The sequence below is a fragment of the Papaver somniferum genome, chromosome 5 (genome assembly GCF_003573695.1).
Source record: "Papaver somniferum cultivar HN1 chromosome 5, ASM357369v1, whole genome shotgun sequence".
NCBI classification, from domain to species: Eukaryota; Viridiplantae; Streptophyta; class Magnoliopsida; order Ranunculales; family Papaveraceae; genus Papaver; species Papaver somniferum.
The window spans coordinates 73,497,320-73,519,061 of NC_039362.1; positions in this window are offsets into that span (position 1 = coordinate 73,497,320).

The window sequence follows — 21,742 nt, forward strand, 5'->3', positions numbered from 1 at the left end:
GGACTGAGTTCGCGGACTTGGCATTTGCCATACTTCCGGTTCTCTTGATCAACAAAGTTCGAAAACTTCGATTCAAGGAATCCATTGGTTATGTAATCTAAACTCTCATTCCAATCATTGAAACATTCTTAGAGGACGTTATATAGTTGTTACAGTATTTCTCGTCAAAGCAATTTTCAAAGTGATTGAAACATTCATGACTTTCGTCACTAGGTAAAGATAAACTTGGTCGAAGCGAAAAACTTACCAACACATATTTCGAGATATAGATAGGCGAGGTATACTCGGCTCGAAATGCCAAACGGGTATGATCTAGTCTATATATATTGCATACGACTTTTGTCTCAAAGAGTAGGATATAGAATAGATATACTTTTGAGTGACAGATAAGTTCAAGTCTCCACATACCTTTTTGTCGAGAAGTTCCACCGGTTCCTTGAGTAGATTTTCTACTTGTATGATGAATCGCCATGAAGTCCTTGAGCTCAACTACACTTACTATCCTAGTCCGACACTTATCTATAAGAGCCTAGAAATCAAGACTTATAGTTTTGATCCCTAACATTGACAAACATGCTTGAGATAACAACACATGCGAGTTTGACCGAGCAGTGCTCTAACAATATCTAAAACCGGTTGTTCTTGAACTCATGTTTATTTAAACTAAGGAATGCTTTTGCAAACCGATGCTATAAAGTTCATGAACCGATTCGAGTGAATCAAACCGTTTTTGCTTCGACTGTGTCTTGTGTAGTTATATAAGATCTAAGCAATTGAAAAACTCTCTAACTAGTTCATTTGAGTCATTTGAACTAGTTATGGTGAAGAAGAATATGGTTGATATGAAAGTAATCATATGGCTAACCATTTGGTTAATTATTGTTGAACAAACAATTGTTAATGTTTGGAAACGGTGCGTAAAACCAAAATTGGACATTTCATTTGTGTGTAAAAATCAAAGTTTTCGATCCAACGGTTGAGAAATATTAGCTTGAATCTAATAAGGTGTTCATCTAACGGTGAATATTGAATGCTTTATTACCAAGCTAACATTGATTGCAAACCCTGATTTGAAAACTATATAAGGGAGAACTCTAGCAACTAGGAAACCTAATCCCCACACCTTACGTGTGATACTAGTTGCATAGCTAGAGTCGATTCTCCTTTAACCTTTGGTTTCTTCTTCTAAAACCAGGTTAACGACTTAAAGACTTCATTGGGATTATGAAGCCAGACCGATACTATTTTTCTTGTAGTTGTGTGATCTGATCTTGCATCTTCTATCGTTACGAGTACGATTGTAATAATTGGCTCGAGAATTTATATCTCCGATAGGAAAGATAGAAAAGTAATCACAAACACTTCGTCTCATCGTTTGTAATTCCACAATATCTTTTTTCGCTGCATCGATTAAGATTATTGTGAGGTGATCAATAATACTAGGTTGTTCTTCGGGAATATAAGACCGGTTTATTGATTGGTTCCTGTTCACCTTGATTTATCAAAAGACGGAACAAAACTCGTAGGTATATTCGTGGGAGACAAATTTTTCTATTACCGTAGACTTTTCTGTGTGATACAGATTTTTTTATTAAAGTCTTCGACTTTTGGTCGTAGCAACTCTTAGTTGTCGGTGAGATCAGCTAAGGGAATCAAGTACATAACATCCTGCTGGGATCAGAGGCGTAAGAGCATAACTGTACCTTGGATCAGTGTGAGATTGATTGGGGTTCAACTACAGTCCAGACAGAAGTTAATTTGGAGTAGGCTAGTGTCTGTAGCGGCTTAATACAGTGTGTGTTCAATATGGACTAGGTCCCGGGGTTTTTCTGCATTTGCGGTTTCCTCGCTAACAAAATTTCTAGTGTCTGTGTTATTTCTTTTCCGCATTATATTTTGTTATATAATTGAAATATCACAGATTGTGCGTTGTTCAATCAATTAGAATATCCAACCTTTTGGTTGTTGATTTAAATTGATTGACACTTGGATATTTGTCTTTGGTACCATCCAAGTTATCTCTCTTTGATAAAGACTCGCAGATTTCTATTTGCTTGAGTAAAGATCAAATCGAGAGATTGAGATATAAACACTTTGATATACTTTTATCTAGATTGAATCTGACTGTCTATTTGATTCTCTAGAAAGTATATTGGAGTTTGTCCATACAGATTGATAAACGAATTATTGGGTGTGGTTGTTGTACCCCCACTTTTTGAATTGGTATCAGAGCAGGCAAACACGTTTAAGACCTTACAAGTTTGTGTTTGTAGCGATCAGACTCTATGGACAGAGGTGTTATCTCTATTAACGTACCACCAGTTTTCGATGGCTCTAATTACTTATGCTGGAAAATTGTTATGCGAGCTTTTCTTCAAGCGCGTGATTTTCAATCATGGGTATATGTTGTTAATGGCTATGATCCTCCCGTTGTGGCAGTTGGAGATGTAAACGTTCCCAAACCTATTGCTGAATACATCCCTGCTGAGATACTTGCTGCAAAGCAAAAATCCGATGATTTAAATGCGATCATACATGCCATTACCCCAAATTTTCAGCACCATGTGACTAATTGCACTAAGTCGCAATAACTTGGGATATCTTGGAAACCGTATTCGAAGGTAACTCCAGTGAAAAGGAAGCTAGGCTTCAAAACCTTAATTCCGATTGGGAAAACCTTTGTATGGTAGATGAATATACATTTAATGAGTTTAATCACAAAGTGTCTGAAATTTTTAATGCATCTTTTGCATTGGGTAAGACTATTCATGAAAAGGAAATTGTGATGAAAATTCTCAGATCACTGCCATCTAAATACGATTCTAAGAAGCATGCCATCGTTGAGGGAAATAACCTTGATAATCTCTCCAGAAATACGCTGGTTGGGAAGCTTAAGATCTTTGATCACAAATATTCATCCAAAACTAAGGATGTTGCATTCAAAGCGCAAAAGGACACTAAATTACTTGATAAGAGTAAAAAAGTGTATATCTCTGAAGATGATCATTCTGAGACAGATTCATCAGATGAATATCTTGACAAGTCAGTCTCGATGATCACAAGACAATTTAGGGATCTTCTGCTGAAGAGAAGTAAACGGTTCTCCAGAGATAAGCCTAAAGCATCATAATCGTATTCCTCCTAAAAACAGGAAAACAGATGAAATTGATGATGAGGACATGCCTCAGTGCTTTAAGTGTAAAGGATTTGGTCATTTTGCAAACGAGTGCCCAAATCGTAGAAAATACACTAGGAACAAAGGTCTTGCTGCAACTTTTGATGAAATGTTTAACAGCTATGATTCTAATGAAGACGAGAAATCAAGTGTTGTACTTCTTGGTGAAAATATTGATTTTGATAACTGTAGCAATACATACATCAATCTCAATATTCTTTCAGAAGATAATCCTACTAATCTATAAGAAAAAATTGACCCACTTCTTGGAAACTCTGTTTGTAATGTTTCAGGTTCCACCATGTGTCTAGCTGCATGCACATCTCAGAAGCCTGTTTTTTATCCTAGTTTGACGTGTTCGTATTGTTCTCTAAAGGTTCATGAACTTTCAAGGTGTTACAAGTACAAACACCAATTGAGGCACGTCAACAAACTTCAACGAAGAGCAAATCATTTAGCAAGGAAGCTTAAACTTGCTCAGAAGACCGCTGAGGTATGTAGGATCTTATCTTCGTCTAAGAAGTTAGTTTCCAAGAACAAACCAAGACTATTAGAGGAGAAGGTATGGTCAAATCGGTTTGATAGACAAAAGTCTGAGGATTCCTCTCAAGAGGAAAATGGTGGACAAATTATTGTTCACCGCAACGCAACTTGATTGTGTTGCTTTGGAAATCTTGTCTCATGTGCCTGATCAAAAGAGACAATGATTTTGTACTTCTTAGGCTTTAAGAAAAGTTTTTCGTTCTTTTTCTTAGTTTTTTTGTTCTTTCCAGTCTATCAACAAAGGAGGGTTATTATCGACAATTCGACTCTTCATAGGGTTGTGAGTTGGCCGTGTACGAACCTGTTTAAAGGTTTCGAAACCCTACATTCCTTTTTCCTTCCTCAAAACCTCTTTTTATCTCAAGACTACTTGTTGAGTTCAATTTGTGATTTCCTCTCACAAACCCATACGTTATGGATACTCCAAGCATGATGTCTTCTGATGGAAAAGATGTTAATGTGATTGTTAAGCCATCAATCATGAAGGAAAAAGAAAAATCTCTGTTATCTCCTACCTTGAAAATAAAAAGAAGGAATGTGAGGAAGCCAAGAGTCATTCCTTCAAACTCTCAGAAGTTTTCTGGTGTTCTTGAAGAGTTGAAGGAGATGTGAAAGGAGATTCAACAAATAAAGGCTTTTGTGTATAAGACACATGAGATTCAGAAGGCCTTGGTTCGACAACATCAGCCTAGAAGGTCTATTGATATAAACTCCTACCTTAATGAACCTTATGTACCAATGGATGTTGACGACAAGGAGTTCGGGGACGATAAAGAATTCTTCAAAGGTCTTATTGCCTAGTAAATCTTTTATTTTCTTGTTTTTATTAGAAGAATAACTAGAGTTTGGAATAGCCTTTATTGTGATTACACAGAGTTATGTCCAACATTTTCATCTTCATGTTTTTAGATTTATTTGTTTAAATTCTAAACTTGTTTGGAAGATGTTTTTTGCAGTATTAATCTTTATGGTTTTATATATTGCAATATTGTTATGGGATTTGTGTGTTTATGTCCGTGAACATGACCGTCCCATATCTTGTCAAAAGTAAAGTCTTTCGTATGTCGATATGCATGTATTGATAAAAGAATGAATGGACTTTTGACAAATACAAAAGTTAAGCCTATATTGTCAATTTTTGATGGAAGATAGGTTAAAATATTTTGTTTGCAAGGATTATGTCTATTGTATGTCATTGTGCAAATAGTGATGGAAAATAGAATGAATCCTTGTGTATCCCGCAGTAATTGATCTTCCCTGATCCATATTTTATGTATTACTGTGAGGCTCCGTAAAGTGTCTTATGTTGAGCATTAAACAACCAAGTTGATTATTTTTTATTAGATATGTTGTTGTTCCATAAGGTACTTTATGTCGAGCATTTTCAACTAAGTCAATCATCTTGTTTGGTTATTTAGTTGTTGCTCCGTAAGTTTTCTTATGTCGAGCATGACCAATTAAATTGATTACTTTTGTGATTAGTTTGGTTGTGTATTTCGATTAGATTAATTACGGGTTCTCTTGTGATTAATCTAATTGTATTTTTTAAGTCTCCATAAATTCACTTATGTTTGAGCATTTGTCGATTAAATTAATCATGGGTTCTTTTGTGGTTAATTTAATTGAACTTTTTGGATTCAAATTCATACTTGTATGTGATTTGTTATGTCCAAAGAAAACCTTCTTTTCTTTCGAAATTAAGGTCGCTCTTGTTGTTCTTTCGGGAATGACATTTAATGGGGGGGAGTTCTTTTGAACTTGCGCTTAATTGCCATATCTTTGTGGGGAGTGCGGTTGTGGAATATTATAGGGGTTATCTTGTATCTTTATAAACTCCTTGATGAATGCATTTAGCTCCGGCTTTATGATTGCATCTAAAGAACAAGTTGATATTTTTGCTTTCTTTTGGTCAAGAAATGTCTCTTTCGGAAATTTCATTAGGATCCCGTTCTTGTACCTTTGCCAATTTTATTGACAAAAGGGGGAGAATTAATATGTAGTTCACACTACAAATACATATGGTTTTCGGATCATTATGTAAGGGGGAGTGGTTTCCATGTGAGATGGAGTATTGACTAAGGGGGAGCAATACATATCACCATATTATTATTGTTGAAGTTGTGATACAATTGGACTTTGACGCTGTGTAATGATACTATGATATTGTATAACAATGATTGAGAACTGTTGTTTTCTTATTGTTATAGCTACAGATTATCAACAACGATGATGCTAAACTTACAACCTTTGGGATCATTGGAGTACTTGGAAGTGACGAAGATTTCGAGTAATGTTGAAGATTAGGCATGTGGAATAGGAGCTACAAAAGTTAATTTATTTATTTTGTGTATTCCATATGTAGGAATAGTTTTGCCACTAAAATTGACAAAGGGGGAGATTGTTAGAGCATTGCTCGGTCGAACTCGCATGCGTTGCTATCTCAAGCATTTTTGTCAATGTTAGTGATCAAAACTATAAGTCTTGATTTCTAGCCTACATAGCTAAAGGTCTCAGACTAGGATAGAAAGTGTAGTTGAGCTCAAGAACTCCATGGCAATCATCATACAAGACGAAGGACTACTCAAGGAACTGGTGGATCTTCATCGACTAAAAGGTATGTGGAGACTTGAACTTATCTGTCACTCAAAAGTCTATCTATTCTATCTCATACTCTTGAGACAAAAGTCGTTTTGATATATAGATTTTCATTATGCACATTTGCTATTTCGAGCAGAGTTTATCTCGCCTATCTATTTCTCGAAATATGTGTTGGTAAGCTTTCGCTTTACCCGAATTCATCTTTACCTAGTGACGAAAGTAATGTTATGTTTCAATCACTTTGAAAATTGCTCTGACGAAAAATGGTCTGTGAATAACGGCTATATCCGTCCTCTGAGAATGTTTCAATGATTGAAATGAGAGTTTAGATTACATAACCATTGGTAGGATATAAGCATTGTTGTGGAAACACATATATGTATAAGTCCTTATTCCTTGAACCAAAGTTTGCGAACTTTGTTGATCAAGAGAAATGGAAGTGGCGTGAACCAAGTCCGCGAACTCAGTCCGCGAACTGGCGGAAGTTCTCAACCCGAGAATTTCTGCTTGAGTTTGTGAACTCCTTCCATGAGCTTAAGTCCGCGAACCCAGTCCGCGAACTTGAGCAGGTTATATCTAAAACCGGTGTTCTTGAACTCATGTTTATTTAAACTAAGGAATGCTTTTTCAAACCGTGGCTATAAAGTTCATGAACCGATTCGAGTGAATCAAACTGTTTTTGCTTCGATTATGTCTTGTGTAGTTACATAAGATCTAAGCAATTGAACAACTCTCTAACTAGTTCATTTGAGTCATTTGAACTAGTTGTGGTAAAGAAGAATATGGTTGATATGAAAGTAATCATATGGATAACCATTTGGTTAACTATTGTTGAACCAACAAATGTTAATGTTTGGGAACGGTTCGTAAACCCAAAATTGGACATTTCATTTGTGTGTAACAAGCTAAGTTTTCAATCCAACGGTTGAGAAATATTAGCTTGAATCTAATCAGGTTTTCATCTAACAGTGAATATTGAATGCTTTGTTACCACGCTAACATTGATTGCAAACCCTGATTTGAAAACTATATAAGGGAGAACTTTAGCAACTGGGAAACCTAATCCCCACACCTTACGTGTGATACTAGTTGCATAGCTAGAGTCGATTCTCCTTTAACCTTTGGTTTCTTCTTCTAAAACCAGGTTAATGACTTAAAGACTTCATTGGGATTGTGAAGCCAGACCGATACTACTTTTCTTGTAGTTGTGTGATCTGATCTTGCATCTTCTATCGTTACGAGTACGATTGTAATAATTAGCTCGAGATTTTATATCTCCGATAGGCAAGATAGAAAGTAATCACAAACACTTCGTCTCATCGTTTGTGATTCCACAATATCTTCTTTCGTTGCGTCGATTAAGATTATTGTGAGGTGATCAATATTACTAGGTTGTTCTTCTTTAGTTCCTGTTCACCTTGATTTATCAAAATATGGAACAAAACTCGTAGGTATATTCGTGGGAGACAGATTCATCTATTACAGTAAACTTTCTCGTGTGATATAGATTTGTTTATTAAAGTCTTCGACTTTGGGTCGTAGCAACTCTTAGTTGTGGGTGAGATCAGCTAAGGGAATCAAGTACGTAGCATCCTGCTGGGATTAGAGGCGTATGAGCATAACTGTACCTTGGATCAGTGTGAGATTGATTGGGTTTCAACTACAATCCAGACCGAAGTTAATTTGGAGTAGGCTAGTGTCTGTAGCGGCTTAATACAGTGTGTGTTCAATCTGGACTAGGTCCCGGGGTTTTCTGCATTTGCGGTTTCCTCGTTAACAAAATTCTGGTGTCTGTGTTATTTCTTTTCCGCATTATATTTTGTTATATAATTGAAATATCACAGGTTGTGCGTTGTTCAATCAATTAGAATATCCTACCTTTTGGTTGTTTATTTAAATTGATTGACACTTGGATATTGGTCTTTGGTACCATCCAAGTTATCTCTCTTTGATAAAGACTCGCAGATTTCTATTTGCTTGAGTAAAGATCAAATCTAGAGATTGAGATATAAACTCTTTGATATACTTTTATCTAGATTGAGTCTGACTGTCTAGTTGATTCTCTAGAAAGTATATTGGAGTTTGTCCATACAGATTGTTAATCTAATTGTTGGGTGTGGTTGTTGTACCCCACTTTTTCATCCTGTTCACCTTGATTTTATCAAACGACGGAACAAAAACTTCATAGGTATTTCTGTGGGAGACAGATTTATCTATTCTAATAGACTTATCTGTGTGAGACAGATTTTTTTATCAAGTCTTCGACTTTGGGTCGTAGCAACTCTTAGTTGTAGGTGAGATCAACTAAGGGAATCAAGTGCGTAGAGTCCTGCTGGGATTCAGAGGTGTAAGGAATGCGACTTTTCCTTAATCAGTGTGAGGTTGGTTAGGGGTCAACTACATTCCAGTACGAACTTAACTTGTAGTAGGCTAGAGTCTGTAACGGCTTAATACAGTGTGGTGTTCAAATATGAACTAGGTTCCGGGGTTTTTCTGCATTTTCGGTTTCCTAGTTAACAAAACTTATGGTGTTTGTGTTATTTCTTTTCCGCGTTATATTTTATATATATATATTGAGACAGCTTATGCGTAGTTCAATCAATTGGTAAATCCAACCATTGGTTGTTGACTGACGCTTCGATATTGGTCTTTGGTACCATCCAAGTTATTTCTCATATTAATCCAGCTCACAGATTCCTATCTGTTCGATTTCAGATTGATTTGAGAAATTGAGATATAACTCTTGGATATATTTTCCTTGATTGAATCTGACTGTCTAGTTGATTCTCTTGGAATTATATTGGAGTTAGTCCATACGAATTGCCTAAACAAAATATTGGGTGTGGTTGTTAGACCCCCGCTTTTTCATCATCAAATGGGGGAGAGTTCTTAAATGAACTTGTGCTTAATTTCCATATCTTTGTGGGGAGAGCGGTTGTAGAATTTTGTAGGAGTTAACTTGTATCTTTATAAACTCCTTGGTGACACTAAGTTTCGATTATGTGAAATCATCAAAACAAAGTTGATATGTTCTATCTTAGTCATGAATTATCTTTTGAGATTTTCATTATGATCCGATAGTTTTTCGTATCTTTGCCAATTTATATTGACAAAAGGGGGAGAATTATTTGGTAGTTCACACTACATATATATGGTATACAGATCATTATGTAATGGGGAGTGGTTTTCATTATAAGATGGAAGTATTGACTAAGGGGGAGTGATACATATCACCATAGTATTATTTCAAAGTTTTGATGCAATTGGATTTTGATTCTATATAATAATACTATGACATTATATAATAATATTTGAGAACTTTCGTTTTCATATCATGAAAGATAATCAAATGAATCTAATTGTGTTTCATAGAGTTGTTCAATTGTTGATAATCACATAGAAGTATATATGATCCAATTGAAGCAAAATCAAAATGATTCATAATGTACAAAGTACAAGAATCATTTCATGAACATTAAGCCACGGTTTGCAAAGATTGCATTCCTTATTTCATAAATGTATTTTTTCATGAGTATGTAAACATACTAAATCGTTTGAGAACATTGAACTAAGTTTGCAAACGGGTACGCAAACTTTAGTTCCAGACTTTGGTCTTGTCCAACAGTTTGCAAACGGTTATGCAAACTGTCGTCCCGGACCTAACTCAGGTAGAACCGTTCGCATACCGGTATGCAAACTTGCTTCCCAGGCTTTAACAGTTAAAACCGTTCGCGTACTGGTATGCAAACTTGGTTTTCGCACTCGAATCATACCAACACAGTTTGTACACTAAGTACGCATACTATGATGTTTTTCAGACATGGGTTTTAGTTTTAAACTCCCATTTCAATCATTGAAACATTCTTAGAAGGCGACAATGGTTGTGTCACACAAACCATTAAATTATAAGCAATTTTCAAGTGATCGAATGATCAATATGAAACTTTCCAAGTCGACATCAAATGAATGTCTCACACAAATTGTGACGTACCAGAAAATTACGCCTTTCGCGCGTTTCCCTGCAGGCCGTAACTTCCCCGATGCGCCATGATGAAGCTACGATCCAGGCCTCAAAGCTAGGCAAATGCACGCTCATTTGCCTTTGCAAGCATGCTCGTAGAGCATGATGCAACTAACTTAGCTTTCACACCTTTCCAAACTTAATTCCGCAAAGAGTTTATTAAGAAAAATAAAAACTTTCTTAATACGACAAAAACGAAAGGAAAAGACAAAAACCCAAAAACGTAAAGAAGAACAAAAAAAACTAAAAAAAAAATAAATCTAAAAACTCTATCCTAAAGACAAGCCCGCGTCGGCGACGCCAAAATGATTATAATTTTGATTGTTGTTGTAGTAATGAGGTTCAAACTCTCGGACTTGTGAAGATTAAATTTAAAGATTTAATAAAATTATATACAAAAATATTAACAAAGTGGGCGAGAGGTAACCAAGACACTAGATTCCACTATTACACATGAATGATGTCAAATATTTCATAACTCTAATTATCCTTTTAATCCTTTATTTCTTAATCCACAAATAATCAAACATATTCTCAAAAATTAATTGTATCCCTTAAGCATACATTATCTAACCAAAGCATAACCTATCTAATTGAATCACAACTAATGAAGAAAATTATGTAAACTCTTAAGAACTCTGCAAAAGCAGTGATTGAGTGAATTATAATTAACTATTAGAGAAAATAAAATAGTTACCCATTGTTCGTGTGTGAATAGCTTCATCCATTGCCTTGGTTACGAGATAATTAGCCGCTCATCATGTTGGAAACACGCTCAAAAGTTGATTTCATTTATGCTCAAAGGGTTACAAATGATGAATAAGGGAGAATTATAATAAAAATCGGGTTTGCAATGCTTATAACTATTGCAAAAGCCGTTACAAAGAGCCGTTACTGTACTGTTGTGTTTTTTAAGTTTGTCTCTGATCTGCGACCAACAGTATGAGTCGCTGACACTGTTTAAAAACGACGGTTGTGGCGAGTCTGTTCTTCGTGTTTTTAGTGTTCTTCAATGGCAGCAGCAGCAGCAGGTGGTCTCTCTGCAAATTCGATTTTTTTGACTCTGTGGTGCTCTAAACTTCTCCCAATCTCCCCGTATCACTTCTCTATGATCCCCTCACCCTATATATACTCAACAGCAGCAAAATATCACGCCATAACTCTCACAAATTTTCATTAAACTCGGCAGTGAAGAAAAATATTCTAGGAATATTTTCTTCCCTGTTTTAGCTTCTCACGTGTTTCTACAGCTGCAAAATCTCCTCATTTATCTTCTTCACGGTCCAGAGTGTTGCTAGAGTCATCATACACGAGCAGAACACGCATAAATCTTTCAAAACCCGTGAACTATTCTTCTCATGCACGGGCTGCCCTGATTCCTTGTCACGGATTTTCCAGCCAAATTTGATCGAAACAAACACCCATACCAGCTCTTTTATGACATATCACAACTACCCATGAAGTTTCAGCCCTTTAGTCCACCTAGAACATCTTCAAATTTCGATCGTAACATTCTCAGAGAGCTACCACATTTTTCCCGCCAATTTTCAAGTTTCAAATGAAGAAGATTGTGTCCCCCTAACCAGCTGTGGAGTGCGAATAACAGCTGCCTTTTTGGGGTGCCCCTTAGCCAAATCTGGGCTCCGTATAGCAAGTGTCCTCCAGGGGTTTTCCGAGTGATTTTTCGAGCCGATTTTTTCAACAATATTTATTTTCCAAAAATACCTAAAAATATACAAAATACCATAATAAGGACGAAAACGAGTACCAACAATACGAAACATTGAGGACAAATTAGATACATAAATGCGTCTATCAGCCAACTGCAATGTAGGACTTTAATGGATGTACATTCAGTTTTGGATCACATGCCAGTTTCAATGTCCGACCATGACGGCTGAACATTTACTGAGCCAGGTCCCGTGAAGGGTCGTGATCGTTGTACTTCCATCTTTGGCCCATAGGCCACTCCCGATGTCCAGCCATGTTGGTTGTCCGCTGCCGACCCGATGTCCATCCATGTTGGCTATCCGCTGCCAATACGATGTTCATTCATGTTCGTTGTGTTGGCTTTCCACTGCCAACCCGACGTTCAGCCATGTTGGCTGAATATTATCAACGCATTGGACAAGGGACAATATTTCTTTTCCTACGCAACAGAAGCTTTGGATGAAGCTTCATCTCAGGCCATGGCACATCTTTTAGCATGCGCCATGCTAAAAACACTGGGTGTTACATTATTCACCCCTTTAAAGAATTTCGTCCCCGAAATTTAAAAGAAAAACTATTGTGGACAATCTCTTCGGTCTGGATTCCTAAGCAAAAGTCCCATACCAGATTCTCAGAAATTACGGGCTTCTTAAATTCTTAATGGAGCCATCAATTAGGACCTTCTGAGAAAACGTCCCATACCGCATACTCAGGAATCTAAAAAGAGTCCACAATTTTACCCAGAATCTCAATTGGCCAGTGCCAAAAGGATATCTCGACAAGGTATCCTAAATGTGCATTCCATACTACACACTCAGGAGTCCCTAAAGTTCACAAAGTTGAATATGTTAAAAACATGTAGTACTGTTTGGAACAGGATCCAGTTGCCCACCGTCCTTGACGGTCATCCAGGTTGCCACTCGTAAGTGGGATGCTAGCCGGGCCTGACAGCGCACACCGTTGGCCAGTTTCCAACGTGTGGGGATGATCAGTCCCATTGTATACCCACCATCCCAGACGGTCTTTCGGATATCCACTCGTAAGTGGGGTGCCACTTAGGCCAGGAAAACTCACAACACTCAAACAAGCTCAACTCGATTCGCAACATAGCAGCTACATATTCCTTCCCACGCAAAAGTTGGCCTACTCTCCAACTTTAAGTTTTCCATTAAGGAAAATACTCGCTTGACGAGTCCATTACTCTCAGTACGTAGAGTTATCTCGAAACTTGCTCTGATACCAACTGTGACGTACCGGAAAATTACGCCTCTGGCGCGTTTCCCCGCAGGCTGTAACTTCCCCGATACGCCATGCTGAAGCTACGATCCGGGCCTCAAAGCTAGGAAAATGCGCGCTCATTTGCCTTTTCAAGCATGCTCGTAGAGCATGATGCAGCTAACTTAGCTTTCACACCGTTCCAAACTTAACCTTGTTCCGCAAAGGGTTTATTAAGAAAATAAAAAACTTTCTTAATACAGCAAAAACAACCTTTTGAGTCCCTAAACGATGGAATTTGGCTAAATTCTGATGACCATGTGGATCTATAGATCGACATGTCTTGATCTTTGGGACGTTTCCCATCAAAATGGACTCCTCTTGAGCTCAATTACGACACTCGAGTTTTTAGCCTATGTCGAATGCCATAATAAGGACGAAAACGAGTACCAACAATACGAAACATTAAGGACAAATTGGATACATAAATGCGTCTATCAGCCAACTGCAATGTAGGACTTTAATGGATGTACATTCAGTTTTGGCTCACATGCCAGTTTCAATGTCCGACCATGACGGCTGAACATTTACTGAGCCAGGTACCGTGAAGGGTCGTGATCGTTGTACTTCCATCTTTGGCCCATAGGCCACTCCCGATGTCCAGCCATGTTGGTTGTTCGCTGCCAACCCGATGTCCAGCCATGTTGGTTATCCGTTGCCGACCCGATGTCCATTCATGTTGGTTGTGTTGGCTTTCCACTGCCAACCCGACGTTCAGCCATGTTGGTTGAACATTGTCAACGCATTGGCCAAGGGCCAATGTTCCTTTTCCTACGCAACAGAAGCTTTGGATGAAGCTTTATCTCAGGCCATGGCACATCTTTTAGCATGCGCCATGCTAAAAACACTGGGTGTTACATTATTCACCCCTTTAAAAAAATTCGTCCCCGAAATTCAAAAGAAAAACTATTGTGGACAATCTCTTCGGTCTGGATTCCTGAGCAAAAGTCCCATATCATATGCTCAGAAATCACGGGTTTCTTCAGTTCGTAATGGAGCCATCAATTAGGACCTTATGAGAAAACGTCCCATACCGCATACTCAGGAATCCAAAAAGAGTCCACAACTTTACCAAGAATCTCAATTGGCTAGTGCTAGAAGGATATCTCGACAAGGTATCCTAAATGTGCATCCCATACTACACACTCAGGAGTCCCTAAATTTCACAAAGTTGAATATGTTAACAACATGTAGTACTGTGTGGAACAGGATCCAGTTGCCCACCGTCCCTGACGGTCATCCAGGTTGCCACTTGTAAGTGGGATGCTAGCCGGCCCTGACAACGCACACTGTTGTCCAGTTTCCAACGTCTGGGGATGATCAGTCCCATTGTCTACCTACCGTCCTAGACGGTCTTCTGGATATCCACTCGTAAGTGGGCTGCCACTTAGGCCATGAAAACTCACAACACTCAAACAAGCTCAACTCGATTCGCAACATAGCAGCTACAAACTCCTTTCCGCGCAAAAAATGGCCTACTCTCCAACTTTAAGTTTTCCATTAAGGAAAATACTCGCTTGATGAGTCCATTACTCACAGTCCAGAGAGTTATCTCGGAACTTGCTCTGATACCAACTTTGACGTACCGGAAAATTACACCTTTGGCGCGTTTCCCCGCAGGTCGTAACTTCCCCGATGCGCCATGATGAAGCTATGATCCGGGCCTCAAAGCTAGGAAAATGCACACTCATTTTCCTTTGCAAGCATGCTCGTAGATCATGATGCAACTAACTTAGCTTTTACACCGTTCCAAACTTACCCTTGTTCCGCAAAGGATTTATTAAGAAAATAAAAACTTTCTTAATACGGCAAAAACGACCTTTTGAGGCCCTAAACGATGGAATTTGGCTAAATTCTGGTGACCATGTGGATATATATATCGACATGTCTTGATCTTTGGGACGTTTCCCATCAAAATGGACTCCTCTTGAGCTCAATTACGACACTCGATTTTTTAGTCTATGTCGAATGCCTTGATAGGTAGTATGAGCATCCACTGGATGGCATGCAACTTTCCTCATAAAGTCTGGCCACAATCATCTCTTGCATCGAGCTACCGAGCTTAGATGATATGAGGGGCCAACGTGCCGCAATCATCTCCCAAATAGATGATATGAGTGGCAAAGTGCTGGATCGACAATGCTGCAACTCATTGTGGCTGCCTACGTACCCTTTCCTACTGTAAAGGGATCAAGCACAGACTGTAGTTCATCCCTAAGGGACAGAAACTTAAGCCGACTCGTTTGTATGGTCGTGGCCAAACAATAAAGGTAATGTCCTAGTCTGTATAGGCCGTTCCTTCAAAATGCATCCAAGTGATGCATGTTTGGTCCGCAATATGGCATAACGATGCCTAAGCATCAAATTCCCTCTTCGCGAGGCTATGCAACTATAAATGAGCCTTAGGCATCATTTATACTCTCCCGACTAAGCTATGAAGCTTACTTGGTGCATAGTCCGCATATGCACCATCAACCAACTACCCCTCCCTATATATGTTAATTTGACATTTTTACAACTCAAATTGGGGGAGAAAAAATCATTCATCAACTCCCCAGGCCATGATGGATGCACCTTACCATTCTGGACAACTGCGATGTACGGTTGTAATGGTTGTACATTCAGTTTTGGCTCACAGTCCAGTTTCAATGTCCGGCCATGACGGCTGAACATTTACTGAGTCAGGTCCCGTGAAGGGCCGTGATGGCTGTACTTCCATCTTTGGCCCGTAGGTCACTCCTGATGTCCATACATGTTGGTTGTCCGCTGCCAAACCGATGTCCAGCCATGTTGGTCGTCCTCTGCCAACCCCATGTGCAGCCATGTTGGTTGTCCACTGCCAACCCGATATCCATCCATGTTGGTTGTGTTGGCTGTCCGCTGCCAACCCGATGTCCAGCCATGTTGGTTGTCCGCTGCCGACCTGATGTCCATCCATGTTGGTTATTCACTGCCAACCCGATGTCCATCCATGTTGGTTGTTTGGCTTTCCACTGCCAACCCGACGTTCAGCCATGTTGGCTGAACATTGTCAACGCATTGGCCAAGGGCCAACGTTCCTTTTCCTACGCAACAAAAGCTTTGGATGAAGCTTCATCTCAGGCCATGGCGCATCTTTTAGCATGCGCCATGCTAAAAACACTGGGAGTTACACAAATCATGTAAGATTTTTCAAGACAATTGCATGATCATCGTTTGACTTATTATTTAGTTTCCAACAAATAAATTTTTTCCAACTAAACTCGTCAAGAAGAATGATGAATGTAGGTAAGGCAAAAAGCTACCAACACATATTTCGAGAAATAGATAAGCGAGTTATACTTAGCTCGAAATAACAAATGTGTATGATATGAAAGACTATATGACTATATGACTTTTGTCTCATTAGGAGATAAAATAGAATATAATAGACTTCTGAGTGATAGATAAGTTTTAGTCTCCACATACCTTTTGTTGATGAAGTTCCTCCGAATTCTTTAGTAGATCTTCATCTTCAAATGTAAGCGTGGTGAAGTCTAAGGCTCAACTACACAATATATCCTAGTCTGAAACTCCTATAGGAAGACTAGAAATCAAGACTATAGTTTTGATCAACTAAACTTGACAAACAAACTTGAGATAGCAATGCTTGCGAGTTCGACCGAGCAGTGCTTTAACAGATAGTGTAGTTGAGAAACGAGCCAGTCATCATTTGCGTTCTACCGTTTGAAGGCGAAGATCAACCGAAGCTTTTGGAGAACTTCATCAACAAAAGGTAAGTGAAGACTGAACCACCTATTTCTCAAGTTATATTCACTTTTTTATCCTTGATATGTTTGTCGCATAACTAATTAGACTAGCTTGCATAGACAATAATTTCGAGTCGAGAACTAATTATTTAGTTTACGAATTTCTCGAAATATAATGACTAAGCTTAATGAACATTTGTTCATACTTGATCAATTTCGGCGGAGAACAATTTATTGTTCGGAACTAAATCATGATTCAAGTTTATCATTCAAAAATAGCCTGGAATTGTGATGTGTATCATTGATGTTATTCAGAAATGTTTTGAATTGATTTAGAGAAATATAAAACTAGTATATTAGGAATACAAGACAGTGTTATCAGTCTTACAAACTGAGAAAACTATTATATGTCTGAAGTCGTATTACGTGTACTTGTACACGTAGCGGAGTAGATATATATCGACTTTCAGATTTGTGTGATACGCATACTCACATGCACATCATGGGAAAATCAGTTTGTTTCGTGATCCGGATAGGTATGCATATTCTCATGCAAACCATTTTGGAACTGTGGTCACGGAACCGGGTTAAAGTATTCAAACTGGTCTGCGAGCCAATACAGTTCTATGTTCAAAAACCAATTTAGTACCCAAACCGGTACGCAAACTGAAAATATTCCGTGAACTCCGGAACCGGTAAAAGTCTTAAGTTTGCAAACCGGTACGTGAACTGAAAAAGTTCTGTCAACTCTGGACCTTAGAGTTTCACCTAAGTTTGCAAACTGGTACGTGAAATTAAAAAGTTCTGGCAACTCCGGAACTCGGTTTTGCTTATAAGTTTGCAAACCGGTCCGCATACTGTGACTCATCCGACTCACGAACGACTCAAGTATTTGTACCTTGTACATTTACCAACTATGTCGATTATGATTCAACTGCGATTAAATTATTTCTATGAGATGATTTTCATTTGATCAATTCTCTATTAGCATTAGACTCATTTGATCACACAATTGTGACTCAAGATTAATGTCTTTGTGAACATGAAAATGAGTGTTAAGATTTTAAAGTTCAAATCTGTAAGGACCTTTCAAGCTCGTCAACGCTATTTGACCAATCAAGAGATGATCAAGAGACGTTTTAGCCGCTAATGACTCGATTAATTTAACTTGAACGCTAGTTAATAAAGATTAATCTAACAACGATCTAGCTACGAAAACTAGTACCGCTGGATAGATCTCGAAAAGTTACGTGGAATAAACTACTCGAACGTGTCAATCGAATACCGGACGAAGAAGATATCATTGGATAAATATGAAAGGAAAAGTAGTCTTTTTGGTTTGGACCGCCTGGATGCCCTTATCATTTGGACGGGTTCCTTTAGCAATTTTGCTCAACCTTATCAAGACCAAGTCGAGAAGATTAACAGGGGGTTAGTCGTGGGAGAGTTTGAGATATTTTAATGTATTTGGGTTTTCTCCTGTTAGTCCTGGGGGAGTTTGAGGGAGTCTCTCCAAATCCCCGTTAGTCTTGGGGGAGTTTAGAGGAGTCTCCTAAACTCCATAGAAAACACATGTTAGTCGTGAGGGAGTTTGAAAGAAGCTCTTGAAATCCCTGTTAGTCGTAAAACCCTAGAATGCTAGAGAGTTTGGCTTTTTTGGGGAGTTCGAAGGAGTTTTTAGTGTATTTTGGTCTCACCAGAAATCTCTCAAAAGAGTAGAGATTTGGGAGAGAGTTTGGTCAGAGAAAAACATAAGAGAAGGAAGGAAGGAAACGCTTCAGCTTTCAGGTATGCTTTTTTTTTTCTCATCTTTTCTTCTTTGATCTCTCTATGATTGTTTTGTTTTGATTGTTTATAGTTTGTTTTGTGTACTATCTTGATATTTTTCTTCATATCAATTTTTAGGGTTTATTCCGTTAAGTAGAAAACCCTCTTCTTCAACAATCAAAACCCTCTTCTTCACTCTCTGTCAAAAACCCTGAACCCTCAACATCAAGATCGATCTGTTGTTTCCCCAGAGAGATTTTGAATCTCTGCATGTTTATTGGATGATTGATTTTTCGCCTGTATTTTGTGTGCATGTCTAGTACTGTTCAAAATATGGTTTGGTTTAACAACATGTTGCTTGAGTAGTTTTTGTTTGAATGTCCGTATAAAAATGGAAAAATTGTTCGTATTTTCTGTTCATACATAAAGGTCAAAGCTTGGATTTCATGTTTTATGATGCAATTATCCCTAGACAAAAATTATAGAGTAGTTGTTTAGAAGCTAACTTGTTTGGCACCCTGCTGCAAAAGTGTGAATGAGTTTGAGTTGGATAATATATAAAAAGAACTTTGTTAGTTGAAAACAGAAATGTGCTAACCGTGCTCAGGTCTTCTCCCTGCGCAATTGCATTCCATAAGATTGTACATCTGAAATATTATACACCCTGGATTGGATTTAATAGTAATATGCTCTTTTCGATAGCACGCTAAGGGAAGGAAAGCAAAATATTGATACTAAATGCGAACTAGAAGTAATATGCTCCTTTGTGTGCCCTCTTAAGTTTCTGAATTTTCATCTTTACACAGAAAAATGGCAGACCTCTATCAACACGACAAAGGTAATGAAGTGCATAAGAAATTTTACCTTTTCAAGTTTTCTTCTCAGGTGTTTGGTCATGTTCCCATTGGGTTCCTTTTATTGGTCAGTCCTTCTGTAGTTAAGTGAAACTAAGCTAATCCCATAATTTCTTTCTGGTTACATAAGATTAAACTCCACGAACCTGCAAAAAAATCAACTTTTCTTTTCAATTATAGAGTATGAACAATGAATATCATAAAAGTATAATTTACTTCATTGATCAGAAAGAAACAACACATTCTTTTATATTTCAATGGATTTGTCTTACTTTCTCTCTTGGCCTACTACTCTATAATGAGTTGAACTCATTGAGTCAAATACGAAATGCCAACATTTGTACAACAGTTTTCGAACAAATTTAAACATGATTCTGCTCTTAGCAATATAGAAACTGTATTTCTAAGAGAACTAAATTACAATTCACGTATCATCATTTTCCTGTGCATAAAGTTTTATTCCTATGAACAGAAAGACACCATGGTGTAAAGTTTCAAAGGTTGTCCAGTCATTATCATGAACAGATGAATTAATCTAAATGCGAACACGGTACTAGTAATGATAAATAGTATCATGATACTCAAATAAATACTCTTTTGGCTCTGTATGTTGCTGGCAAGTTGTCACGTATAATTATATTGATTTGGCGTCGTAATACTCTTTTGGAACGTTTGGATGGTGAGTAAGGAACAACATTTCGAGGAATGTAATTCATGTATGGTTTCCCTATCTTCATCCTCCGTTGTAGCTTCTTCTTTTCATTTGAAACAACTCCATTGTCGTTCTGGTTAGCTTCTTTCTCAGAGCCAGTAGCTTAGAGCCACTCAGGTTCAACTGGATATAAAACACTAGCTTAGAGCCACTCAGGTTTAAATGTTTGGACGCTGTAGTGGATATAAATCACTAGCTTAGAGCCACTCAGGTTTAACCTGTACAGCTTGTTGTGAACGAATATTTTGATGGTGCAATTGTATGTGAAATGCAACCATGATGTATTAGTCAAAGTAGGGTCCAAAAAAGTTTATGGTTGATCTTCATTATATTAGCTCATGAATAGACGATCAAAAAATCTGTTCTTGTTAAAGTAACCTCACTTTGAAAGTGTTTTCATTTGTTGTTTTCTCTCTTTTCTCTCTGCTTTTCTCCAATTAATATATTTGTTTACGCCTCTTATGAATCTCTCATTTCTTGATTTGTTAAGTTCTAATATTAGTCTAAGTACTAATGTAGCTAACATGTCACACCATAGAATGGAAAAATCCAGCCAACCTGTTGAAAACAACAAGAAGAAAAAGAGTGTTAGGAAGAATAAGAATACGGAACCGGAAACGGAAGTGACTACGAATTACAAACAATGGACAACTCGAGAGACTGAGAAATTATTAGAACTGTTGGTAGAAGCTACACTTGAGAAGAAGAAAGACACTAATGGATGTTTTACTAAGAGAATAGTGGAAGAAGAGATACTTCCAAAACTTAACCAAGCATGTGGTTGTGACAAATCTTTTGAGAACTATAAAGGGAAATATAGATGGCTCAAGACTAGATTTGGTGACTCTTCTACGTCAACTAATACTACTGAGTAGTTTGATTATCTAGAGAAATTGATTGCCAACAGTTCATCGATTGCTTTTTCTATTGATTCAATGCATGCTCTTATTGCGAAAGAGAAAGAAGACCGCAAAATTGAAAAAGAAATGCGCAGAATTGATAAGGATAAGAAAGATAACCAAGTATGGGATCTTGTTTATGGCATGAAATAAATTTCTTTGGAAGATAAGCTGAAAGTAATTGAAATGTTGGACAACAATCACAAGAAGAACTTATTCATACGTTTTACTCCTGAAGAGAGAAAGTTGTGGATTGGTTCAAAGTTAAAAGCATAAACCTGTCATCTTTGCAAGTTTCTGTTAGGTGTAATGGGATTTTAGAGTCACAACATTTGGTCGTTTTGCTTCGTAACTATTAGTATTTAATTTTTCTTTTCTCCTAGTTAAGACTTTATGGTTGTGGATTGACTGCTACTAATTGTTATGGATTGACATCTTTATGGTTATATATTATGATTGA